A 27,084-nucleotide genomic window follows, 5' to 3' on the forward strand; every position below is an offset into this window, starting at 1 on the left:
TGTTCGTTTACATCGCCTTATCTTGCTCTCATTTTAAAACATCCTCTTTTGACTGGTAAATGAACTCTATGATGTCATACCTTTCACAAACACTTATTGGATGGAGTTACTAAGATGCTTATCCAGGAGTTGCTAGGAGTCTAGATTCTAGCTATAATAGATTATTGATGCCTTGGAGAAGGCGATAGAAAGTCTCTAGTTTTATTCAAATTTTATCACGTACATTTAAGTTTAATATTAAGCATTTATGGCACCAAAAATGTATTTATATCATAGTATAATATAAAATAAATTTTAATTTATTGTACAAATTTTAAATCAGATTTTTCAAAAATAAGAATACCACTGTAGCATTTTTAAAAAGCAAGAAGGGAATTATGATCCCTTTGATAAAACAGGAATGCAAACAAGAAATAAGGGAAGCTAATTGCTACATGTATAAAACTAGTAATAAGAAGATGTTGAACAAAGTACAAATGAAAGCTAAACATTAGGGCTAGCAGTCTGAAACTTTTTGTTTGCATACATACCTATGTACATATGTATATGTGGACAATGCAATGTCATATTTTCCCCAACCGCTTTATTGTCTGGGTAAATATAGAATAGAAATTTTATTGAATAGAAACTTTATTGATCTAATCACTTGACCATATCAGAATATAAAAACTGATTTAAGTATATAAATAGATGCACAAAAAGACAATAGGACATGTTCACCGTAAGTCGTCACCTTTAGAGATCAAGCCCAATCTGATCAAAATATTCTGTCCTGGTCGTGGCACCCCCACCTGTTCCCAAAGGCAATCACTTGATCCTCCCCCCCCCCCACCAAATAGAAATGTGTGAATGCATGGTTGCACTAAAGTGAAATACCGGAAACTAAAGACGAAATACCGGAAACTAAAGACGAAATACTGGGAAAAAAGAAGATATTTAATCATACATATACTCACTGCAGCAAGAATAGCCTATGCCCAATATTGGAAAGGAAAGGACACACCAGCAGAGGAACATATTATTCAGAAAGTTCTAGAATGTGCCGAAATGAACAAATTAATGTTATAACCTTGGTGGCGCAGCAGACTAAAGTGCTGTTAACTAGCACCAGCTGCCTGTAATTACTGCAAGTTCAAATCTCACCAGGCTGAAGGTTGACTCAGCTTTCCATCCTTTTGAGGTAGGTAAAATGAGGACCTGGATTGTGGGGGCAATAAGCTGACTTTGTATAAAAAAAAAGAACACCGCTGGGGGGGGGGGGGCAAAAGCCCTACTAAGCAGGAATATACAAAAGTATGAAGGCTATTGCTTAAAGCATTGTAAGCCGCCCTGAGTCTCCGGAGAAGGGCGGCATATACATTGAACCAATCAATCAATCAATCAATAATAAATAGAATTAAACGAGAAAGAAGACTCAGAATATTATACGGTGTGGGATGATTGGTACAGGTGGATTGATAACCAAATAAAGAATAGAATAGAATAAAGAATAGAATAAAGTTAATATAAATTTTAAGATGTATATAGGAATTTGGAATAATGAAATGTAAAGGAAGAATCAATCTAACTTGTGTACAAAAATAACACTGACTGACTGATTGTATTGTACTGTAAGATAATAAATTTCAATAAAAAAAGAAAGAAATGTGTGAACGGATGGTTGTCATTTTCTGAATCTTTTTTTATTGATTACTCTTCTTAGGTGGAGCCAGAGTGGGTAGAATTGCACCAAATGCAACAACCAGCAGTTATTGTCTAAAAGTTACCAACCATGTTGTACTTCTGCTGTCTGTAACGGAAGGAAAATATTATTAATGGAAAACAAAATACTGTTATCTGCAAAAGCCCCATTTGACACTTAAAGCTATTATTTGTGTTTATTAGCAGCAATATCAAGTGTTTAATTTAATAAAAAGGCAGAACCGCAGGCAGAAGGGAAACAAAGCCGAAAGAAAACTCCAGCCTGTGGAGTTGTCTTGTTTTTGATGCTTTGTTTCATTCTTGAGCTAATGCAAGAGACAAATTCAAGTGATGTGCCACCAGATGTACCATGTTACTCAGCATGCCAAGTGCATTCTTTCGGGGAGATAACCATTCCAGCAGGTCTATTTTTAATTTAGTTCCTTGATAGAACATTTAGCTGTTTCTGTTAGAGAAGAATTTTGTAATGGGATCCTATCATGTCTATTGGAAAGAGTTTCAGCCTCCCACTACTGAGAAGTGTAAAACTATTGGCAACATATGGCATCCCCGTGGAGCTATTTAATTGCAGAAAGCACTGCCAAGAGGTTTTTTTAAAAAAAAAATAGAAAAGGAAAAGGAGTTCAGGAAAAAAAAAAGTTTTGTACTTTCCTCATTTTCACATTTCAAACCTAAACATTTAAACAAGTGTATGTGGTTTTTCTAGAAGTAGAGATTAGTTATGATAAATGATGGCATTTTGTGTAGAGAACTCAGCTCTTGAATTTCTAAGGTAGACAGAGCTACCATTGGCAGATTCCAATTCAGATACTAGAAGAATGGGAAATTGTTCACTCCATTGGGGACTGAAGAGACCTTCTGTAAATATCGATTTTCATTGATTATAATACATTCCATGAGGCACAGGCTTGCATGCATAGACACAGTAATGTAAATTGAAGATTTGGGCTTCAATTTACATAGACGTTTAATTTATATTGCCATTCATTTTTTAGAAAAAAACTGATACGATCCAGTTATGCAAGGAGTAGTGCTGTTATCAGCTGGGATCTCCAGCAAATAGATTGGAACTGAGGATGAGGCAAGGGGAGAAATAGTAGATTTTGATCTAGTCCTGAGTTCTACAAATTTTGTGTGCTTCTTGTAAGAGTATCATGTTCTGAAGATGCAACATAGAAATTGTATAATCTAAGGAAAAACGGGCATGAGCTGAATTAAAGCTCAGGAAATTTAGAGCCTTATGAATTGAATAACCTCTATAATCAATGGTATTTATTAGTTTGTTATAAAATGTGGAGCAAAATCTGGCTTACATGAAGATCTTTTTCATTTTATACCCACAAGGCAAATCCTACAAGGTAAGATAGAATGAGAATGTATAACTAACCTATAGTCACCCAATAAGTATTCATGGCTATAGGTCAGGGGTCTACAACCTTAAACACTCAAAGAGCCATTTGGACCCATTTCCCACAGAAAAGAAAACACCAGGAGCCACAAAACACATCCCATGCCTCACTATTTCTTGAGCAGCCACAAAACTAGCATATGTAGTTGAATTAAACATTCTTGTTTTTCTTCTGAAACTTTTCTTTTCTTAGATTTATCCATGGTTGGCCTACCGGGGGTTGAAAAGCTCAATAAATCACGTGCCAGCGGGTGTCCCACATTGCTGGTTGTGACGCATATTTTGAATGACAAGGAGACACAGCAGAGGAGTGAAAGAGCCACATGCAGCTCCAGAGCTGCAGGCTGCTGACCCCTGCTGTAGGTGAACCCACAACTGTATGTTAACGAGTAGGTCTCTATGGTTCTGAGTGGAGCTGGATCTCTACAATATAGACCAATATTTTAACTACAATACTATCCTCTTTCTAAGGCTGAATTCTAAGAGTTCTAACCTAACATACTTAGATTGGAAAACTAGATGTATCCTGTTTTCAGGGTGTTTTCACTGGAAAAATTGGGAACATGCATTCTATAGTCATTTATTGTTTTAATGAACATTGCAATTGGAATAGAAGGAACTCATGCCCCTCTTGCAAGGAAAGCCTTCCTCAAAGCCTTGTTAATTATATCATGGATGCCAGCATGTTGAGTACTGACCTGCAGCAATGCAACATGCAGACCTAGTTGAGTTTAATTTCCCTTTAGCACTAATTCAGGTTTTTCTGCTATTCTAGGAGATCTCTGGAAGCTTGGTGGCATTTTCAGATACATAAATTTAAAAGCTTTATTGAATTAATTATGAAGATGAATAATGTAATCAGTACAACAGCTCGTGCATTTGTTGTGGCACTAAATTTAATTTATTTTATGCACTCCCTACATTCTCAGTTTTCAGCTTGCAGCAGTTTTATGCATGGACAATGAATAGTATATTCATATTGGCATATTTTATTGTTGTATATTTCTTGAATACTTACATCAGCTTAGGAAATGAACTTTTAATACTCTTAAACTCCTATACATTTCATGCAAAAGATTAAAAAGAGATAAGAACTAAGAATATGGTATTTTTTCTTACAGAGAAATTATGCTTGATTTATCTCTTTATTAATTAGAGGAATATCCTGTCTTTTCTTCAGGAGTTTAAGATGGCATATTAGATCTAGGCTATTAGATCTAGGCTGCAAAAATCTGAATGACCACTGGATAGGAACAAAGAAATCTAGTGTCAGTTCATTTAAATTTGATATTAGTCCCAAGGGAAGTTTTTGATTGCTGTTGAAATTGGGATTAGTTCTTCATATTTCTCTTACAATTCAGTTAAATGAAAACTTTAAATTCTGCCTTCTTAATTTGCTTTCTGCATAAACATTTTAAACAGTTACTTAATTTCTTTGTGAATTTTGAAAATATTAATTTGAGTACCTTATAATTTTTGAACTTTCCCATTTAAAAGATAAAATGTCATGTGAATAACCTACCATTTTAACAATGTTTGCCAATGGAGGATGTTGCTTCAAGAGCAATAAAACCTCAACTTTCGTTCTCAAGAGTTGCTGCAAAATGTTTCCTTTTGATAGTCATCAAAACATACAATGTAATAAGACATTCTCTTGTTGACTTTCTAATACTTTGCCCAAAGTAATGGCAATTCTGGACATTTTATATAGTTTATACACTTCACATGAGGTACGCTCGTTCAGTGGCTTAAAAGACCCTGGAGAAGTTTTGCATTCTGGTGGTTCAAGTCTAACCACAACATGACGGAGTGAATTCCCATCACTTGCCTCAGCTCCTGCTAACCTTGCAATTCAAAAGCATGTAAATGCAAGTAAATAACTAAGTACCACTTCAGTGGGAAGGGAACAGTGTTCAGTGTTTCACCGTATGCTTTGTGCTGTGGCATGACTTCATGCTGGCCACACGATTGTGGAAATGAACTGTATTATGAAATGCGCACTGCCCCCTAAAGTCAGCTATGACTTAGCAGGGTAAAACCAACTGGTCTCCTTTACTTTTTTTATCTACACCGCTCACATTCATTTACACTTGCAAATGCTCCAATAAAGCCATGCACAGACTGGTGCTTACATTTGAACTGGTAAGCTCCACATAGGAACCTGCCCTCGCTTAAGCCCCATTACTGCAAGATCAGCACATGCTTTCCCATTAGTGTCATTCCAAATAATAATATTATTGATTAACTTTAAAAAAAATTGCCAACCATTATTCTCGTTGGAAGTGGATTCCTAAGCAAAGGGTCTTCAGGGATGGAGATTTTGTAATCATATCTAAACAAAATATCAAATTGCCAGCATCTGCTGTAACAGTGCTCTCTTCTGCTTGTAATGCAAGACACTGACTTTTCTCTATTAGATGTACAACAGTTTTCCTAACATTTTGGAGCATATCTTAAATTCTACATTTCATTCGGCATAGGAAATTCTAACTTTTCTCCAACAGTACATGAATGAAATATAATAGCTGTTAGTTTGAAAATTCTGTATGAGACTAAATTAAACTTGTCATTGGAAGTACTGCACATAAACATGTGTTAGATAATGTACTGCTCATTCTCTTTTAGTAAAAGATCATTCTATTTTTCATGTTATGAACACAACTCTGGGGCTTATTTGTGTATTCTGGATACTTGTATTCCAAGGGATGTTTCACTTTGGTTGGTTTCATGTACTCACTGGGTAGATCTGTGACAAATTACTGTACACATTGTACACACTGTACCTCCCTACTGAAAAAATAGTATCTGTCAACCCTGAAGCTGACTTGGCCAAAGCCATCTTGGAGCTTCAGTGTTGCCACATAGAACTGAGGGATAGGGAGGAGGGATTAGAGATAGCTGGGGATGTGTAGTCAAAATAAAATACTTTCGCTTGGGAACCAAGGACGTTCTCACACCTGGCCGGAGGAAGGAGGAGTGATGTCAACAGACGAGCTGATGCTGCATTGATTGGGCCAATCAATGTGACTGATTGTTTGGGACTGGGGAAAAACTTTTAATTAGGTGAAAACCAAGGGGCCCTTCAGAGTTGGTTTTCACCAGATATGTGCCAATTTGAGATTTCCAATAAAGCTATTCTTTGGGGAATTCACCTGCCTCAGAGTTTTGCTTGAAATGGATCTATTACTTGGAACCCTGACAGTATCAGGTGTCCACCCACCCACCCACACCCACCCACACACACACACACACACACACACACACACACTAGTTCAGAAGCAAAGCAGCCTTGGTGAATAAAATTTAACTTACTGATTGCTAGCTTCTATTCATTTGAATGTGCCATATATTTTTAAAATACAAAAAGAGAAAGGGAGAGAGAACATGAAACTCTAAAATGGGGATTCACATATACCTTTGGTCTTAAACAGCAATAGCGAATTTCCATAAGCAAATTATTTCTGCATCTCTCTCCAATGAGTGAATTGAGTTCAGATGCTACAGCAGTGAAGCACTTTAAGTGATTGGTGTTTCAGCAAGCTATTGCAGTCTGAAAGTCAGAGATAACAGTAGTTAATGAGATCATGCTGTTGCTACATGGCAACTAAAGAGGAGGCTGTTTGTTGCCCTCCTGTAACATGGGAGGCAGGAAGCCATACCTTGTAAGTATACCAAGGATGAGTTTGCACAGAAAGCTGCTAGCAAATCAGCAAAATATGCCTATCACATCCTTGTTGCTATCTCTGATACTTTTATACAAAGCTCACTAGTTAGTCTACTTTCTGGATCATAACTTAGTGGCAACAATTACTTTCAACCAGTAGTGAAATCCAATTTTTTTTTACTACCGGTTTTGTGGGCATGGCTTGGTGGGCGTGGCAGGGGAAGGATACTGCAAACTGTCCATTCCCTCCCCACTCTGGGGCCAGTCAGAGGTGGTATTTCACCCCTGCTTTCAACTTGTGCAACTTCTGTAGCTTGGCATAGGTTACAAATGTGCCATAGCCAAGTTCTCTACAAATAGGCAGGTCATTAAAGTACATCAGTTAAAACAAATTTGAACCTTACTGTAATCATCTATGACTTACTCGACTGATACAGTAAAAATATGCAAATCCCACACTTTGGTAATATCTTTTGATGGCTCACTGTTCTTGCTGTTTATCTGCCTTTTTGTGCTCAACAATGAGCAAACTAAACTGACTAAGGAGCAATAGTCTCTTCCACTCTTCCTCTAGGCCAGAGGTGTCAAACTCAATTTCATTGAGGGCCACATCAGGGTTGTGTTTGACCTCAGGGGGCCAGGGTGGGTGTGGCCAGATCGACATCACTCGTTTCAGGAGTGCCTGTGATAGCCTGAGTGCCCTGCCAGCCAAAATGGGCTCCCAAGCTCCATTTTTGGCTGCAATGGCCTCTGCAATCTTCTGCCAGCAAAAACAGAGCTCGGGAGGGCTCTCCGGAGCTCTGTTTTTGCTGGCAGAGGGTTTCAGGAGGCCATTGCAGCCTAAAATGGAGCTTGGGACCCCATTTTGACTGGCAGAGGCACCATGGGCTGATCCTTCACTGTTTCCAGGGTAGTCCCATGGGCCAGATCTAAGTACCCCACAGGCTGGATCTGGGCTGCAGGCCTTGAGTTTGCCACCCCTACTCTAGGGAGTGTGATAGTATGCTAGTGGCAATGTTATGAGTTATAATCCAGGACATCCAGCCTCCCTATTGTGGTGGCCTTGAGATGTCTTGGACTATATTACTCATTACATGTCTAACCAGCACATCTGGAGCCATGGTGATTGGAGATGATTAAAGTTGTAGACAACCACAGCTTGAACTTCCTACGTGGGTCAATGACATGTTGCAGCAACAAAAAAGCCATCAAGCCTATTCAAGGAATAACCCTATTGAGGACTTCTGCCTTTCAAACTTGGAATTGACAATTATAGTATGAAGCATCTGACAGGAAGATTTTATTTTAAGGAAAATTTCTAAGGGAATGTTATCTTTCTTATCAATATTTATTTCCCTAAGCCTTTGGGACAGGTTGAATAGAGTCCCAATTGGATGAATTGCAATATGTTTTAGTTTGTTTGCCATTTAGCTGTTATAGTTGATTTTAATGTATTGCATTATTTTCCATATGTTGCATTTGTTGTGGATTTTTTTTCTTGTATGCTACCCAGAGCCATGCTCTCTAAATTGGGCAGCCATATAAATATAATAAAATTATGAAAACCCCACCATCACCTAATTTAATGTAAGAAGCCAACAGAATATAAAGAACTTGTTCTCAGCAGAATTACGAAAATTCTTTCTGGGACAGGGGAAGACCCTGATATAGATCCAAATCCAACTTTTCCTTCCTAGCCAACGTTGACTGATCTCGAAAAGCTAATCAGAATCAGGTTTAGTTGTGAAGTCAAGCTCAACTCCAGGAGGTTTCACAGACTAGGTCAACCAAGAAGTTTTGGTGTTATTATTTTTTAGTTAGCCTAAAAATAGTATAGGTTTCGATAATGTTGGGCTGTTAAACCTATGATGGGTTGATAATATATTTCTTCCTACAGTATTGAAATTCTGGGAAACAGTTCAAACTCAGGGCTTCTCACACAATTCACTTGATGACCTCTGAGTGCCAGTGAGAAAGAGAGGCACATAGAAGAAGTAAAGGATCTGATTGTAGTCACTGAAGAAGATTGATATTCTTTTCAGTGTGTTCACTGTGTTTCTTCCACTAATTCAACTCTCTGCATCTTGCACCCATCTTAGAAAGAATCAAGAAACTGTGTGTTTTTTTATATTTGGATATAGATTTGGTCTAATTCCTTTAGATAAATTTATCCCCCAGACATAATGAAATAAAGTATTATCCAGATACAAATTGACTGTAATTATAAAACTAAACCACATGATTCTCCGTCTTATAAAAAGAATACTGCTCAACTGATGAAGAAAGAATGTTGAAACTGAAATCCAAACCAGATGTCAAAGAGAGAGTTTCGGATTGGATTCTCTCATGGGCTTTGTTTGCAGACTAGCAGCTGAAAGATACTAAGACAAAGAAACAATGGTTTCTTCCCAGAGTCTATTAGCTTCTCCCAATATCCTACACAACACATTAGAATGAAATTTCTAGGACAGGAATAACTGTAAAAAAATTTAGAGAATAAAAGAATAATATATGGGAGGAGGTTTGGACTGGTGGGCGAATTAAAATTTGGAAAACATGTTGTGTTTTCCAGTGACACATAAATTCTGCAAGGAATAGGACCTCATCCATATTCAGAAAAGGCTTCTGTGATGGGGGTTGTCTGTTAGAAAAATGCCATTTAGCAGAAAGTATAGGAAGATCCACTTTAAAAAAAGAAGTCAGGATGGCAGGTGCAACCATGCTATCAAAGTCCTACCTACACCTTTTAAATGTGCATGATATGCACTCATAATACAAAAGGTCTGGGGCTTTGATCATGCAGTTATATCTGCTGTCTTGGGGGGGGTTGTTTTTTTTAACCCTTTTCAAATGCCCCATAGAATATAAAGTTAACTCAAAGATAACTTTCTATTCCCCATCCTCTCTAACCCCCCAGAATGCTCCCTGGTGCCCTGGTGTGCCTCCCCCCTACTTAGGTCTATGTAACCTAGTGGAGTTCAACAATATTCTTGTTCTAAGAGCCTAATATTGGGCTTTGAAATATGAAAACCTCCCATCTGATTGATTGATTCATATATATGTATGTATGTATGTATGTATGTATGTATGTATGTATGTATCTTTTTTCCGTTTTCGTAGGCTTTTATGTGCATATTCTTTCTAGCCAGGTTTTACCTACGTAAACTTAGTTGTTCTACAGCCCTAGGTTCTGTGAAATCTCATTCACAAGTTTCTGGGCCTTTTTTCTGCTGACAAACTGCAACTCTGTGTTGCTCTCTGGGAGACTCAGATAGCTATTTCTGCCTCTTAAGGCGTCTTCGGTGAGCCACACCCACTTCTCAAATATCCTCCCTGTAAAGGTACAATGTATCTTTTTTATAGAAGAAAAACCTTGGTTACGTAGGAAAAACCTGGCTAAAAGAAAAACACACATAAATCCTACGAAGAGTAAGAAAATAGATATGGTACCTTTACAGGGAGGATACATGAGATGTGGGTGTGGCTTACTGATGATGGCTAACGAGCCAGAAATAGATCTATATAAGTCTCTCACCAGGCAGCAAGGGCTTGCTGGCTGCCAGAAAGAAAAAAGTCCAAAATCGAGTGGATGTGACTCCACTGAGCTAGGGCTGCAGAAAAACCTTGGTTACGTAGGAAAAACCTGGCTAAAAGAAAAACATATATATATATGTTTTTACAATATTAAAAATGGGGCAGAGAACTGGGTATACAAGACAAGAACAATATAATGTTCAGGGTCCCCAGATTTCATATTCCAGTTATGAAATACGTGTGAGCTAATTGTGTTATGTACAGAAAAATGGAAATTGGTTCTCAATTTAAACAATATTTTATTTTACCAAACAATGAGTGGTGGCCCCATTAAAACCCTAAACATCCATTACTTGGAGGGGGGAGGGGGAGAGGAGCCCTGGGAATTATCATTTGTGTAGTGTTTATCTAGAATCCTCAGCCCTCTGTTCAAACCATAACTCCCAGGATTCTTCAGGTATAATCAAGGTCCTTAACGTCAAGCGTGTAATGTAGATAGAGCCTTATTTAGCTTATCAACAGCAACAGTCCTTGAGGACTCTAGTAGGAAATGTTTTGTTACTGATTGGTATGTGGCTAAAATATTTCTAGAATATGAGTATCATTTTAAAGATGTCTGGAAAGCATTTTTCTGGATGATTAATTACAACTTAACTTGTTCTGCCTAGAGACCAATCAAGGATCCTTGTCACACTGCATCTTGTCATTTCTATAGCACATTTTGATTTTGTTTGGTGGACTTCAGCTGGCTAGTTCCTCTGCTCCTCTTGAGTATTATGGCACTACTAGATGACTTAGGAAGCAAAAATATGAATAGGATCTCAGTGAATGATACTGGAAGCTTGTCACTTGGGTTATCCTATAGCATAGAATAGACCACGGTTTTGGACATTTATTCACGCAGCAACAACTTTTTTCATGTTGGCTAAGATATTTGAGAGAAGTATAATTTATTCCCTTGAGGGGTATGATGCAGGCTAAATGCATTTATCCCATTTAGATACATCCTAATTCCCCAGTGTTATGTATTATTTATACAAGCTGCAAATGAGCATCTTGCTGAACTTAAAAACTTTTTTTAAAACTGTGCAAAAAGAACATTCTTAGTACAGGCACTGCTGCTGCCATAGAACATTGACCAGAGATTTTCAAACAGTTGATAAAATATCTTTGATAAAACTGGACTGAAAAGATCTAGTAATCAAAGCATTCTTCAGTTATCTCTTAGTGAAGGTTAGCTTCTTTAATGCTGTAACAATGATTTTAGCAAGTGAAAAGCGGACCGGTGAAATCAAGTTTACAATAAGCCTGGAGGAGGACAGAGGATGTGAATAATGTCTACGAACTACTACTTTGCTTCTGTTTCTCTGAAGAGTGACAAAGAGACTTCTGTTGCATGTTCATTTTTTAAAATTTTGATTGAATTTGATTAATAAAGAGTTGATTCTAAAATGCTTGTAAAATCAGAGCATAAAATAAAATAGAACATTATGTAGTCCGGCCAATTTAATTTAAAAATAATCAAGTGCACTTTGTTTCCCCATTACAGCCGAATACTTAGCTTCAAGAGAGGGAGGAGGGACGGAGATTTATATCCTTCCTTTAAAAGCATCCTCCCTGGGATGAATTCTGAAAATGATTTTGCTAACTGTCATAATCTGCCAAATTGTATCATTTCATTGAAAATATACAGTTATGGTTTGTATCAAATGACATCTGTTCACCAGTACAGTCCTCCAAAGCAAAGTTGGAAAAATGAATGTGCTCAGAGGAGAGATGAGCAAAATGGAAATCTGTTCAGATAACGCTGGACGTAGCCATATCTGTCAGAGACCACAAACTATAAAGAAGCACACAATGTCCTGCTTACCACTTTTTCAGCCAGATGGAATCCATTCTTATCTCTCAGAGTTATAGTAAATAGACAGGTTTGGTTGCAATCCAGGCAAAAATAAGCAGTTTTGAGAAGGTTATATTGATATAAATGGGATTGAAGGGAATAATTAGGTCATAACTTTTGTAAGATCCCTTTCCTAGAAAATCACTAGCACCTTAAATCACATTAACATGTATTGAAACTCGTTAGCCATTTTGATGGCCATTTCCACAGTTTTCAGGAATCATTTTTAATAGACTTTGCTCCTGTTTTTATACTATTCTCAATAATTCAGATCCAATTCCCTGCTCATTGCAGAAAACCTTGAAGGATCCCCAACAGATGGTTGACTATTCAGCCTCTGCTCGAACATACATTCAGTAAATAGGAGAACACCATCTTCCAGGGAAATTGGTTCTGTTATTGAATTGCTCTTTTTTACTAGGAAGTCTGCCCCCCCCCCAACATTCTGTCAGAATCTGCTTTTCAATGACATGGGTCCATTATTCTGCATCCTGCATTCTGGAATGAGAAAGGTCTTGACCTTCTTCTGTGTGACATCCTTTCAGGAATTTCAAAATACTATGGTTTCCCTTGTCTTCTCTACTTAAAGTGAACTATTCCTAGTTCCTTCCATCTTTATTGCCCTTCTCTAAACTTTTTCCAGTTTCTCAGAATCCTTCCAATAGTGTGCTGTTCAGAGCTACACACAGCTCATTTTTTTCTGTCTAATACAGAATAAACAACCACCATTATTTCCATGCTTTGGGAATGATGTTTTTTTGTGAATGAAGCCTAAAACTGCAGTTGTGTTTTTTTGCAGCCACCTCATATAACAGACCCATATTTTGTCTTCAATCAACTACTATTGTCACCTATGAATTGAATTTCTGTCTTAACTGTTCCACCTAATTTTGTATTATCTGCAAATTTGTTAAGCATTCTCTTTGCTCATTAAAATAATTAATAAAAATGCCCTGAACATTGAGGTATCCTACCTAATACCTCATTCCAATTTTCTGAGAAATTTCTAGTTAGTGTTTTTTGAATATGTTTTTCAAAACAGCTATATAGCCACTTAATACTCATGCCATCCACCTCATATTATTAATGTCATAGGATACTTTATCAAATGATTGATGAAACCAAAATATATTATATCTACAGTCTTCCCACACCCTACTAATGAAGTTAGTCATTTAAAAAAATAGCTAAACTCTAGAATCTTTCCAGTAGTCCCAAAGGTGCTGAAGAAAAAGCTGAATAAGCTTCTTGGATGAGAAGCAAAATGTCTTCAAAGAAAAACGAGAAAATTCAGTTGTCTCTTGAAAAAAGCAGGTTTGGGACAACCATGACCTGGATGACTGAGAATCTCCATAGACTATCTTCCCAGTAGTTCCCCAGGTTCTCCTTTTCTCCTGTTTAAATTTAGGTGCAACAATTGCCCTTCCCCAATTACCTTTTTTAAAGGATTTTTAAGAATTTATCTAAATAATATGTAGCAGATTTTCTAGAGCAACAGCAAGTTTCTTCAGTTCTCTAGATACGCTGCATATAGACTTGGAGATTTAAACTACTCAGGGTAAGTAAATGTTCCATGGCTATTTTCTCTTAGCCTTTAGCGTTTATCTTGATTTTTTATCCTGCTTTATATAACTTTCTATATATGGAATGTATATATCGTGGTTTTTTAAAAAAAGAAACAGCCAAAATAATTATATTACTCTGTTTATTTTATTCTGAATTTATCTAAGGTGGGCATATGTGTTCTTATTGCCTAAACTCTAATCACTAATCTCAATTTATTTTGCATTTTGCTTTCTTGACATGACTGCTACAATTCTACGTATCTATAAGTACTTCTTGCTGACCTTTTTATCTCTTCTAGTTGTCCAGATTTTTCACAGACCATCACATAGAGCCAGAGGAGATTCCTCTGATGCCCTCCATTTTTTTCTCTTTATTGGAATTATTTGCAATTGTGTTTTAGCTTCTTCTTCTTAAGGAACCCTTATCTTTCTTGAGCTCCCCATTATTTTTTGTGTCATAGGAACCTACTTATTGTTTTGAAAGTATAAAAATCTGCTTGCTTTGATGTACAAGATAGAATTTGACAATGCACAGATTTGGTTTCTTTTAATATTGGGATTCCCAGCATTAACAAAGTCACTTTCCTCCAATATTTCTGCTACTTCCACTAGGTCTTCCCTATTGATTAGTATCAAACAAAGATATTGATTCTCTTGTGCTTCTTCTGCCTCTGATGAAGGAAGTTGCCAAGATGGAAGTTCCTCATCACTACTGCTTCACACCTCTTTGAAAGATCTGCAATTTGTCATTATACACATCTTCTCTTTCTAAGGGGAAGCAATAATAGACAACAACAGTATTATTTTTACTTCTACCACCTCCCTTTCCTTCTGTAGGACATAAATGTTTCTTCTGTTTCAGGGCTTTTCTCTGCAATTCCCACAGAATTCATTTTAAAACCTTCTCCTAATCAAACTCACCGTGCTTTAGCCAAACGTACTTTTACTATTCCTGTGAGGTGCAAACTATTCCATGCCAATTCAACATCATATAGATAATTAAAGCCGCTGTCTCTGAAATCAACTATCTCCTGTCAACAGCAAATACGTATTCAGTGATTTGTTTGCAGTATTCTTTCCCTTTTCAGTCTTTTTTTCATGAAGGGGAAAGGTGGATGAGAAGAAGTCTGTGTTCCCGAGGGAGCTTCTTGGATCGTCAAAACCCATGATTCAGTTATAGGCCGGGTTTTTTTTTTTTGTTTGTTTTTTTAGTATCATTAACATTAAATTATAAAGAAAACACAACCAATGTGATAGTAGAATTCACTGCAAATCTGAAATTTTCAACAAAATTCTTCTAAATTATTTAAATTTAGTAATGTCAGAATGGGCAATCTCTCTTTCTTAGATTTTTTTTATCCTGCCTTTATTGCTTTGTAAGTTGACTCAGGTGGCAAACATACCAATACCCCTTCCTCCTCCTATTTTCCCTATAATAGCAACTCATTGTGGTAGGTTGGGGTGAAAGTGACTGGTCCAAGTCACCCAGCTGGCTTGCTTAACATATTGTAAACAGAAAAGGTGATTATGCAGGAAAGGATAAGAACTCTTCAAGTCCAAGAGTTGCCTGGCAGCAGCAACATATTTTCTAATTGTATAAAATATTTCACGATCATAGTTAATACAAATATTATTGTAATAGAATGTTTTATAAGTGTTTTAGCTGAACAGTTTATGTATTTTATCATATTATAAACAGTTGAATTAATACTTCTTCTAAACTTAGATGTTAGGGTAAGAAAAGTAAATTAAGGGTGAAAATAAAACTGGGTCCTGATTTCTCTCTCCTTCCCCCACCATCCTGCATCTTTTTGGGCAATGTCTACATTGGGAATGGTCCAATGTAAGCACCTGCAAGAAAAAAAGAAGGTACAAATGATGGAGTGAAGAATGTAGGATGTGTCATCCCGGCCTTTCCTAGAATAGCACAAGATCAAAACAAAATTGCTGCTTGCTATAATTATGGTATATTTTATCCTAAAAGCTCCAAAGCAAGATACTATTGCTGAATATGGTCATGCAGATAGTAGCTTCGGCAATTAAATGCAGAAAAAAAATGTATAAGTAGTTTTTGGGTTGCTGAAAACATTCTGCTACTTCTTCTGTAGAGACATAATTTTTTGGAAGAGCAGTTGATCATCTCTGTGTAAAAAGATGGGAAAGAAGTTTTTCCACTGGAAACATCAGTTGAAAGCTTCTCTCCCAAGTAAGCTTAGTTATCTAAAAAAACATTGAAACTTATGATAATATTATTATCTATATTTCAACTGATTGATAACATCATTTTTATTGAAAAAGGTAACATTTCCTGAAAAGTTTTGCATCATAATTAATGTTTTGGTACTGGTAGCAGTATGAGAAAAAAATACCCTGGTCCGTTCTGAGTATGTAGTTAAAAACTACATATGCCTTAGAGTAGTTTTCCAAAATCAATTGTTCCCCAAGGAATCCCAAGGAAACATAGTTTCAGGCAGGGGTGAAATCCAGCAGGTTCTGACAGGTTCTGGAGAACTGGTAGCGGAAATTTTGAGCAGTTCAGAGAACCAACAAATACCACCTCTGGCTGTCCCCAGAGTGCGGAAGGAATAGAGATTTTGCAATATCCTTCCCCCAGGAGTGGGGAGAGAATGGAGATTTTGCAGTATCCTTCCCCTGCCATGCCCACCAAGCCACACCATGCCCACCAAGCCATACCCACAGAACTGGTAGTAAAAAAATTTGGATTTCATCACTGGTTTCAGGGCACTTTGAAAAATCTTTTCTAATGCATAGAGGGTGCATTAAAAGATTTATGGGTGAATCAATGTGCCAAAATTTAAAAGGAAAAAAATGTTTATCTGTACATAATGCAAAATTCATTTACACATGCCAATCTGGTGTTTATATATTTGAAACTGATTTTTAATAACCATATGAGGAAATTGCAATGTGTTATTCCATGGGTCTTTTCAGTAATTTACTGCAAATAAAAACAACAAATCATACAAATGGAGAAAAATCGGTACGGGTTGGATTTAATCTCTAAGAGATTACCAACAATTATTGAGTTCAAGACCTTCCCATTGACTTTTGAATATTTAGGTGATACTGTACATATTCCACATATAAAAGCATTCCCTTTATCATCCTATCTGTACATTCCCTTTGTCTCTTCCCCTCCATCCGCACTTCCAGCAAAGAAGGGATGAACTCTACATGTGGGAAGTAGACCCAAACAGGCAGATGACTCTATAATGGGTTTTTCTTCTGAATTTTGTTGGAACATAAAATAATCTTTCTATTTTGTTAAAAGATGTCTTTTATAAATGCCACTCCATGTCTCTTGATTTGTTTTACTTGTCCCTTTTTATCCTGCTTTAATAGGCTCCCTGATTTTTAATAGGCTTCAGCAATTTCTTTTCTCCCTTCTGCCTATTTTGCTGATTGTGAGACTAGCTTTTCGGTGTCTCTTTTCTTTGATGCAGCGGTTGCTGGGGCTGTTTCTGCACTTCTTAAAACACATTCGAAGCTGATTTGGTTTACTGCACTGAGCTTTTCTGAAAGCTCTTTCTTTTTCCTATGCTCTCAACCCTGTTATCTGAATAGCATCTTAGGTAATTAATCAGCCCACCATTGATCTGAACACAAATTCCCAGCCTTTCATAGGTACTCATTATTGGTTCTGAATGGATGTTACAAATGGCAGGTTGATAGAATGGGTCAAGATTGGATGGGTTACTCATCAGGTATGAATTCTGACTACAAATGCCAGAGAAAGATGAATTCAAAGAATAGTCTAAGAAGGGCTCTTTGTCAGGCTAATAGTTCACCTGTATACACATTCTTGAATGAGGTATGAATCTCTATTCAGACAATGCTGCTGTTTCAGTTTTAATTTGTCCTTTCTTAGTGGTACTATAAAACAGCATGTCAGATTATAACTGCTCTGTAGTGTTTCTTCTCCTCTCTTATCAGTCGCCCACTTGTATTTTTCTTAAAGTATTTTTTTCACAGGCATTTTTCCCCTCTGAATTGTGAAATGTTCTCTTATCTCCATTTCTACAAAAATGAATACATACAGTATTATATTTCCAGTGGCAAGAAGTTCCAGGAACAATCATATTTGCTTTAATGTATTTTTCATCAGAAAACACTGAAAATATATGGTAGCTTCCTTTTAGTGAATGATTCACAAACTGAACACAGTTTCAAACAATAGCTTTCTAGCAATCACTTTCCCTTAAGTTTGCACTTTTGAAAATATTCAAAATACTTTCAGCTCTTATTGTCTTGATCTGATATTTTAAATAGACATTTTAAAACAATTTACAAGAGCATTTGAAGAATTAATCATCAGATAAAAGAGAACAAATGTGAAAGATAAGAGTGCAAATTTCTTGGTGATATAATTGTTTAGTTTGATATATTCAATTAATTCAATTAGTTAGATTAATAAAATAATGAATTTTAAATGTTATGACAATTGCACATTCTCTGTTTATTTACCAACATTTTATTTTCCATCCACTATATCCCTTTTCACTTTTTTCTTTTATGTAATCATTTATTTTACTCTTTGAATAATTTAAAATAAAATAGATTAAATTTAAGAGTGCAGATGTGCTATCTCATCTGCTTTGGTTCACCACTGCAAATATAATTGTGTGTAAGTGATCTTTCAACTTTCTCTATGACCAGAGAAGTTGGCAAGATGGGTGCAGGAGTGGGATGTATGGAGTTGTAACCATTTCATTTTTTTTCTCACTTGCAGAAGGGAAATTCTCTAGCAGTTTCTCAAGAACACACTGTTCGCAGCAGCAATTACACAGCTTTTTGGAAAAATGGAAAATGGCAGGAGCAGCTGTGCTTGCAATCTAGCAATCACTTGGCATATATGCAAACACCAAAATCATGTAGAGTATTTGGAGATAACTCTTTACGATGCTAATCTTTTCCTAGAGGAAAAAGGAAAGACATTTACAATGTTTTTTTTTAATGTAGATTACAAAATATTTGTTTTTGTTATATTCTGATTCTATATTAAAACCAGACCATTTTAAAGCTTACTGTAGATAAATAATTTGAGAAATGAAATTACTTTTTTAAAAATAATATTTTGTCTGATTAGTATATTTAGTAGTGAAAAACCTGAGTTAAAGTTGGAGAACAGGAGTTGTTCAAAGGCAGGAGGAGAAGTTATAGAAGTCTATAAAAGCTTTCTCATTTCTAGGAAGCTAGCTAAGCCTATATTAAAAATATTAAAAGTGATCAGGATATATAATTGGGTAAGCAGTACTTATTCCTATACAGAGTATTTGTTCTTGACCACAAAAGCAAAAGTACTCCAAGGAATAAAGAAAACTATACACATATAAACACAATGAGTAAAACTGAAAAGAAAATGGCCAAGCATGTTAAATTTGATGGTATTGTACTCAGTGGTGGAATTCAAATTTTTTACTACAGGTTCTGTTGGCATGGCTTGGTGGGCATGGTATGGCTTGGTGGGCGTGGCTTGGTGGGCATGGCAGGGGAAGGATACTGCAAAATCTCCATTTCCATCCTACTCCATGGGAAGGATACTGAAAAATCCCCATTCCCTCTGGGGGAAGGATATTGCAAAATTTCCATTCCCACCCCACTCTGGGGCCAGCTAGAGATGGTATTTGCCGGTTCTCCAAACTACTCAAAATTTCCACTACCGGTTCTCCATAAACTGTCAGAACCTGCTGGATTTCACCCCTGGCTGTACTGCAATCACTCATATTTAACATAAAAAGCTATTCACACATTCTTCTTTCAATTCATTCCCTCAAACATGCAATGAGCTGTTATGATGTATAGGCCATTCTTCTGAAGAAAAGTGATTTCAAGGACTAAAGAGGAAGATTCAGTATTGACAAGACACCAATGAAATAGCACCGCACATGGATTTCAATTTTCCTTGTCTATAAAAGCCACTGTTTTGAATTCTTTGCTATATTTACCTGGCAATTATTTTTAAGTGCCATCATTCCACCCCATACACCTTAATTTTCTTCAGACACAGAAGCAGCTGGTAAATATGTTAAGCTTACTTAACATTTGATAGAATTATAATTCTATAGATAAATACCTGTAATATCAAATATTCCAAAGGCAGGAATTACTTAGTACAACTTATTGCATTCAGGTTTTAACAAATAACTTGATCTAGATAAATGAACAAGCATTGCTATAATACCTATAGGCTTCCCAATACCCTTTCCATCCATGTAGAAATCCCGCCTTCATTTGCAGCACTTATATAATGAAAGTCAATGCTCCTGTTGCCAAAATGGCACTACTCAGCTGAGTAAAAGAGATGTGGGCTTGGAAAGCCACCAAGTATCACAGAAATATATACTCTTTTTGGTTTTTTGTTGTTGTTGTTTTGCTTTTTTAAGAAAAGAAAACAATCCTAAGGGAAGGGCAGAGACCATAGAATATTAGCTGAATGTTAGGATGGTGGGCGGGAGAAGATCGAAACCCATTTCCCCTGATTGGAAGGGGAAATGGAGCAGAGAATAATCAACCGAAACAGTAAACTGCAGTATTTCATACTGCAACATTTTGTTCCTGCTAGAATGTTTCCTACCTATTATCTAGATTATATTCAGTCATAAAATACATGCTAGCAGTTTTTCTGGCAACAGTCTCACTGCAATCAGTTGGTAGTATTATTTCTGAGAATCATTAATTCCTTGTTGATGGAGAATATTTGCAAACACTCTCCCATCCCTACCACAGAATTCAGCTATTGTTCCCAGGAGAGTATAATGAATAACGCTATTTGGGAAGATCAGGATTTTTAGAAACAGAAACCAATGAAGCCAGAAGGATTACTTCAAATTCCTTAATAATCAGGGGCATGTCTTTTGTTATGGAAATTATAGGTAAATGGATAAGAGAAGCTAGGGAACAGCTGGACACACATCTGGAAGATGACAGCAAATAAAAGAATTCTCTCCCCACCCCCACTCCTTTCTAAAGAGGAAATAAGCAAGATCTGCATGTATGAAAGAAGCAAAGGTAGCAGTTTGAAATACAACGTAAAAAGAGACATAGGGTAACTAGGAAAACAAAGAATACACTATTTAGGCACTATGGGATGCTTTTATATGTGGTTGTACTGGAAGATCTGTAGAATTGAGTTAAATATGACCATAGCAATATAGCTGAGGACTAAAAACCTCTGTGTGTGTGTGTGTGCGCGCGCTTTAAAAAAAAGACTCAAATTGATTTAAACTGAAGAGGCGATATGGTACAGGTTATGTAACAAGTATACTGAGGTTTTTCTCCAGTTCTTGCAGCAATGACTTTATTTATTTTATTTATTTGGAAATTTTATATTGCTGCCTATTCCCTCAAGGCAGCTTACAGAAATAAAAACACAATGTAAAAGAAATAAAATTAATAAAATAATAACCTCCCACCCCACTCCCACCTCCATGGGCTATTCTCTTATTAACTTTATCAAATTTATACAGTCGCCCATCTCATGAAAAGTGTTTGTTTTTTATTTGGGGAGGGGATGGCTTTTGGGCTAGTCTGTGAGCTGGTCTTCACCTTGCTGTGTTAAGGATGGGAAAAAATGCATCCTGACACGGTAGTGAACAAGTTGTAAGTCGGCAACCTCCAGCATCTATCCACAGGTCCTTTTATCCTTCTTGCCACTCTTGATGCCAAGAGTGGCATCAAAACCCCTGGCATTTCAGCTGCTGATCAGCAATAATATGTAGACACTGATAAAGACCATACCAGCAATGTGAACAGTAGCCTGCTTCCCTCACACTTCTCTCTGAACAAACACACCTATCAAGGGTTTGTCTCTGTAGATCTTTTATAGTTGCAACTGACCTTCTAGATCAGGGGTCTGCAACTTAAAATACTCAAAGAGCCATTTGGACCCATTTTCCACAGAAAAGAAAACACCAGGAGCCACAAAACCCTTCCCGTGCCTCACTATTTCTTGAGCAGCCACAGAACTAGCATATGTAGTTGAATTAAACTTTCTGTTTTCTTTTGAAACTTTTCTTTTCTTGGATTTATCCATGGTTGGCCTATTGGGGTTGAAAAGCTCAATAAATTGTGTGCCGGTGAGTATCACACATTGGCGGTTGTGATGCATATTTTGAGTAACGGAGCCGCAGCAGAGGGGTGAAAGAGCCACATGCGGCTCCAGAGCTACAGGTTGCTGACCCCTGTTCTAGATCATTGCTTATGTTCAGGTGTAACCATTGAGAAGACCTTTCTTTTGCCTCAGTTAAATGTGTCTCTGCCACAGTTGTAACATGGAGAAAAGGTCTTCCCTCCTATGAAGTTCATTTGTAAATAAATTGAAAAATTACAGAACACAATAAATTCTGAAGCTGAGAAAGAACATTACAATGAATTGCTATTGATGCCATTCCATTTGGGGTAGGATCAAGTAATTTATTTAGTAGTCACTAAATAAATAATAAATGTTGATTCTAAATGAAGCTTCTTGTTTATTACTTTTCAAAAATTATTATTTCAAACCATCTTGGGGAAATAGGCGGTCAAATAATGAGGATATATGTTCTAAATATAAGATTAACAATTAATCATTTATAGAACTAACACTTGTTATTTATACTATAAAAAAATTAAACATCAGAAAGGAAAAGTATGAAATCGCCTCAGGTTCTAATCTATTAGATCCAATAATACATTTTATGCCAGATTTTGACATGATAATGTGAGATTCTGGTAACATTACATTAAGTTTAAATGAATCATTATTTTCTGGATTGAATGATGTTATCAATTTCAGGTGGCTGAAGTGACAGATTGGATGTCAGATTTCACCAAGAAAAATTGATATTGATGCATCCATCAGAATTTTGAATGGGCAGTTTTGCTTCACTTCTCAGTTAGAAAGTCAGTTCTTGGAATGTTGGGTCTGAAGTTGCATGAATAGCTGCTGGTTACAAAATTCATTTCAGTATTGAGCTGGGCAAAAAAACTTCCATGAATCCAGCAGCTGCAAAATGCAGAACTGGAGCACAGGAGATTGGCTATATAGCAGTTAAAAATCTGGCTTTTAAACAATTTCTAAATGGATTCTATAAATAATTTTTGTTAGCTCTGCAAGAGCTGTTCTGGCTAACGGGTGGAATAAAAGTCCAATAAATAAAAGAAAGGACTAAAATGAAACAATAACATATAATAAAATAAAATATTTTAAACATCTTGCCTTTAAGCTCCACTTTGCTTCCTATGCAAAACAATTTAGAAGCCATGATTTCTTAGCAAAATGAACTTGATTTTAATCACCAACCTATTTCACAGGGTTATTGGGGGAAAATAAGAGGAGGAAGGAGTGTTAGAAATAGATCAAATGTTAAACCAGTTTTGAGGATTAAATCCTGTTTTATTTTTCTTGACCCTCCTTTTTTTTCTTCCTAGTGTTTTTCCCACAGGTGTGGGATCCTCTCTTTTGGATCAACTGAATGTTGATCCATTGGTATGATAGGAATAAGTCAACTGGTTTTTTGCCTGAGTTGATATCATGGACTGAGAAAAAAAAATGACTGGTCTAAAGTGGGAGTTGAACTCACAGTGTCGTGGTCTCTTGGTATTTTTTGAAACATAGATAATTGCTTGTCTTATTGTATTGAATTATCATTTTACACTTGTCTCTTTTCTCATTATATCTCTCTCTTTTTTATTGTATTAAAGTAATACAATAAAAAAATAAAGTAAAAAAATGCAGTAGCTTCCCAGTTTTGCACTTCTTGATTGCCAAAATACAAACTTGTAAACATTCTTGCTCTTGAGACACTCATGGGCCTTTGTGTGTGTGTGTGTGTGTGTGTGTGTGTGTGTGTGTGTGTGTGTGTGTGTGCGTGCGTGTGTGTGTGTGTATATCAGGAAAAAGAGAACCTGAATTTAAAAAGGTAATCTGATTTCATTTCCCAAGTATGAGTTCTGTTTGAAGGACTGCTTGTTTAACAGAATGCTTGAAAAGTTACAGAGAAACATTATTTCCTGAATGATTTATGAAGCCTAAACTGCAAGATTATTTAAGCAAAGAAAATCATATTTAGAAAGAGCTGAGTGACATAATGGACAATTTTTAAGTTTTCATGCATCTAATTACGAAAATATATTGACTTGTGATTTGTTGGTAGAATAATTACAGGGTTATTGTTTAACTGGCATGGGTTGCCCAAGGGACCTTCTTGATGAGTATGAAGTACTAAGCTGGGCTTCTCAATCAGAGGGTTAGCTGTTTGAGACCCAAGTACCATGTGACATTGTGGCAGGGTGAGCTCCCATTCTTGCCCTAACTCCTGCCAACCTAGCAGTTTATAAGCATACAAATGCAGGTAGATACCGATAGGTAATTCTTTGGTGGGAAGGTAACAGTGTTCCATGTACCTCAGCATATAGTCATGGTGGCCACATGATCACAGAAGCATCTTCAGACAATTCTGGCTTCCTCAGCTAGGAAATAGAGATGAGCACTGCCCCGTAGAGTCAGACATGACTGGACAGAGGAAATCTTTACTCTTATCTTTTTTTAAATAGAATTATAAGGAGTATTTCATAGTGAACTTACCTTTCTTACCAGTTCAGAAGCGCATGTGCCATGCGTGTGCATCATATGCGCATGCAGACCTTCTGTGCATGCGCAAAACCTTCTGCAAATGTACAGAAGATAAAAAACACATTATTTCCTGGTTAAAACCAGGAAGTAATCACACTTGGGCAGGTGGGCGGAACTTTTCTCCACCATCGCTACCAGATTGCCGAACCACCAGCCAAGAGTGCTACCAGATCGGGCAATCTGGTCCAATCTGGGAGCATTTCACCCTTGATAGTAACCCACTTCACATTCAATGAATACACAGAGTCCAGCACTCTGTAGCTAATTCCACACATTCATTAGACAGGAAGCCTTAAAGTTCGGAGATAATCCAGTGATGAACAGATCTTGCTGCTAATCTCCATACTTGATGCTTGTTCAGTCAAGAGATCTCAAGAGTCAAGAATCAAGAGATGAAAGTTTTGTTGTTTTCATGTAGATACAATACAGCTTACTGAGATGTCCTCTAGCTAGGAGCCACACTGTACAGAGCGCTATACTCATATTCAAGCAAATCTGAACACAGCCCTCCTTCTTACTCCCATTGATATGTCAATTTCAGTGAGCATAGGAAGGTTACAACAAACACACAAATCCTCATTCTTTACCTCACATATTCAGGCAAAAACGTTAAAGAGGACTTTCATTTTATAAATAGAAAATGAATGTTTGCCATGGAAAGGAAAGAGAATCCAGCAATAATCAGTGAAAATCTTGCTACATTCATTGATTGAATGGGGACAGTATAAACCCATATTCTAGTGATTTTGGGCATAGGTCTGCCATATGTACCTCAATCAGCACCTATTCAAACACTCAAATCATTTTTTTTTTAATTCTCCAAAGCAGCTGAAATTATTTTAAGTAAAGACATGGACTTCTCTTGCCATCTTTATCTTCCCAAAGGGTTCCACATGTTCCTAGATAGGCTATAATAAGTAACACAAATGGTCACAATAAAATGGTAGCATGGAAGTGACAGTATGGAGAGAACAATAGAAGTAATAAAAAAGCCACACAGGATACGGAAATCAGTGTACATGTATCTCAATGAAAAAAATGTTCAGAGAGAAGAGCATAGCAACAGAAAGGGAGAAAATGGAAAGATAATCCATGAACATATGCACACTATATACTCAGTGTTATCACTGGTGGCTGGCTAGTGTTGTAGCACAATCCAGATTTGATTAGATCGTTCCATGAAGTAAGTCTGAGAACCTCCATACACAGTTACTTGCAACTGAAAATTCAAAAAATATTCACTCCAAGGGGCAGGTAGTTTGGCAAACCACTTTTATGGTTCTGATAGATGGGATTGTTTAGCACAGAGCTGTCAAACTCGTGGCCCACAGGCTGGATGCGTCACATGCTGGCCACGCCCATGCCCGGTTTAGTGAAGGGGGAAAAAGTTGTGATACATCACATGATGCCACCGTGACGATGTGAGTTTGACATCCCTGGTTTAGCAACTCATGTGTCTAAAATTGTTTGCACAGTTTTCATGTGGAATAATTAAAATGCTATATAAGCCATCATTAAGCAGAAGCCATCTTGTTAGAGAGAATAAAATACAATAGGAACAGGAAATGCATCACAGGAACAATAGAGATGAATCCTAGAATAGTAATGCGATACAGGAAACAACTACACTAGAGAGGAATGATAAAGCTGCATATAAGATAGACATAACACCCGTAACACTGACTGGCAAGAAGACTCTGGGGATATAGGAGAGTGTTCCTCCATTTCTGTTTTCCACCTCTGTTTCTAGATGCCTATGCTCTACCACTGAGCCACAGGCAATAGAGATCTGTATCACCATGCACTTGCTGCGGCTTGCTGTATGACAGAGACTTATTGCCAAATCTTAGACTTTAGTGTGTGCCTTAGAGCCATGATGGCACAGTGGTTAGAATGCAGTACTGCAGGCTAATTCTGGCGACTGCCAGAAGTTCAATTCTGACCAGCTCAAGGTTGATTCAGCCTTCCATCCTTCTGAGGTGGATAAAATGAGGACCCAGATTGTTGGGGGCAATATGCTGACTCTGTAAACTGTTTAGAGAGATTCTGCAAAGCACTATGAAGCAGTATATAAGTTTAAGTGCTATTGTTATTGCTTAGAATTCTGACTTTACAGTTACTGTCTATGGGGGCAGTACAAGAATAGCAAAAAGAAGCTTCCGCTTGGCATGGCTTCACTTTTTCTTTCTTTGAACAACAACACAAATTGGGTCAAAATAAGAATAAACAGATGGGTAGAATGATAAAGACAAATAGAAGATCTGGCAGGTAGGATGGGATACTGGGGACATTTGCTCCAAATTTAAGGGCAATATTTATAAAATAATTAAGAAAAAACAGTGTCCTCAAACAGTAACAAATAGAAGTTCACATTTACTCTAGAAGGCTGTGTGGGGTAAGTGCCTATTATTATGGATTCTACTACCCTCATAAGCCGCAGTTGTATGAACCATCAATAGAGGCATGCTCCCATCCATACTTCATCTGCTGTAGGATGCCATCTTATTGCTTGTTTGGGGCCCACTAATTTAGAATCAGCATGACTGGGAAAATAATCTCATTAAACTGAGTTTGGGGAGGAGAAAGACAGGGGAATGAAATGTTACAATGTTTTGTGATGGTGCTTGATCACATAATTAGGCAATTAGATGTATTAGAAGATGACAAATTAGCAGACCT

The 27,084-nt window shown here is 36.9% G+C and overlaps 1 long non-coding RNA gene across 1 annotated transcript in view; it reads left to right on the plus strand.

Moving 5' to 3' along the window:
- Positions 1-18,856, plus strand: part of LOC132711237 (uncharacterized) — a 66,249-nt gene extending 47,393 nt beyond the window's left edge. The window contains exon 4 of the long non-coding RNA XR_009622072.2: positions 18,523-18,856. This is a non-coding gene — a long non-coding RNA (uncharacterized LOC132711237). The remainder of the gene's footprint in view (positions 1-18,522) is intronic.
- Positions 18,857-27,084: the final 8,228 nt, after the last annotated feature.

The sequence above is a fragment of the Pantherophis guttatus genome, chromosome 3 (genome assembly GCF_059756535.1).
Source record: "Pantherophis guttatus breed Tessera chromosome 3, ASM5975653v1, whole genome shotgun sequence".
NCBI lineage: Eukaryota > Metazoa > Chordata > Lepidosauria > Squamata > Colubridae > Pantherophis > Pantherophis guttatus.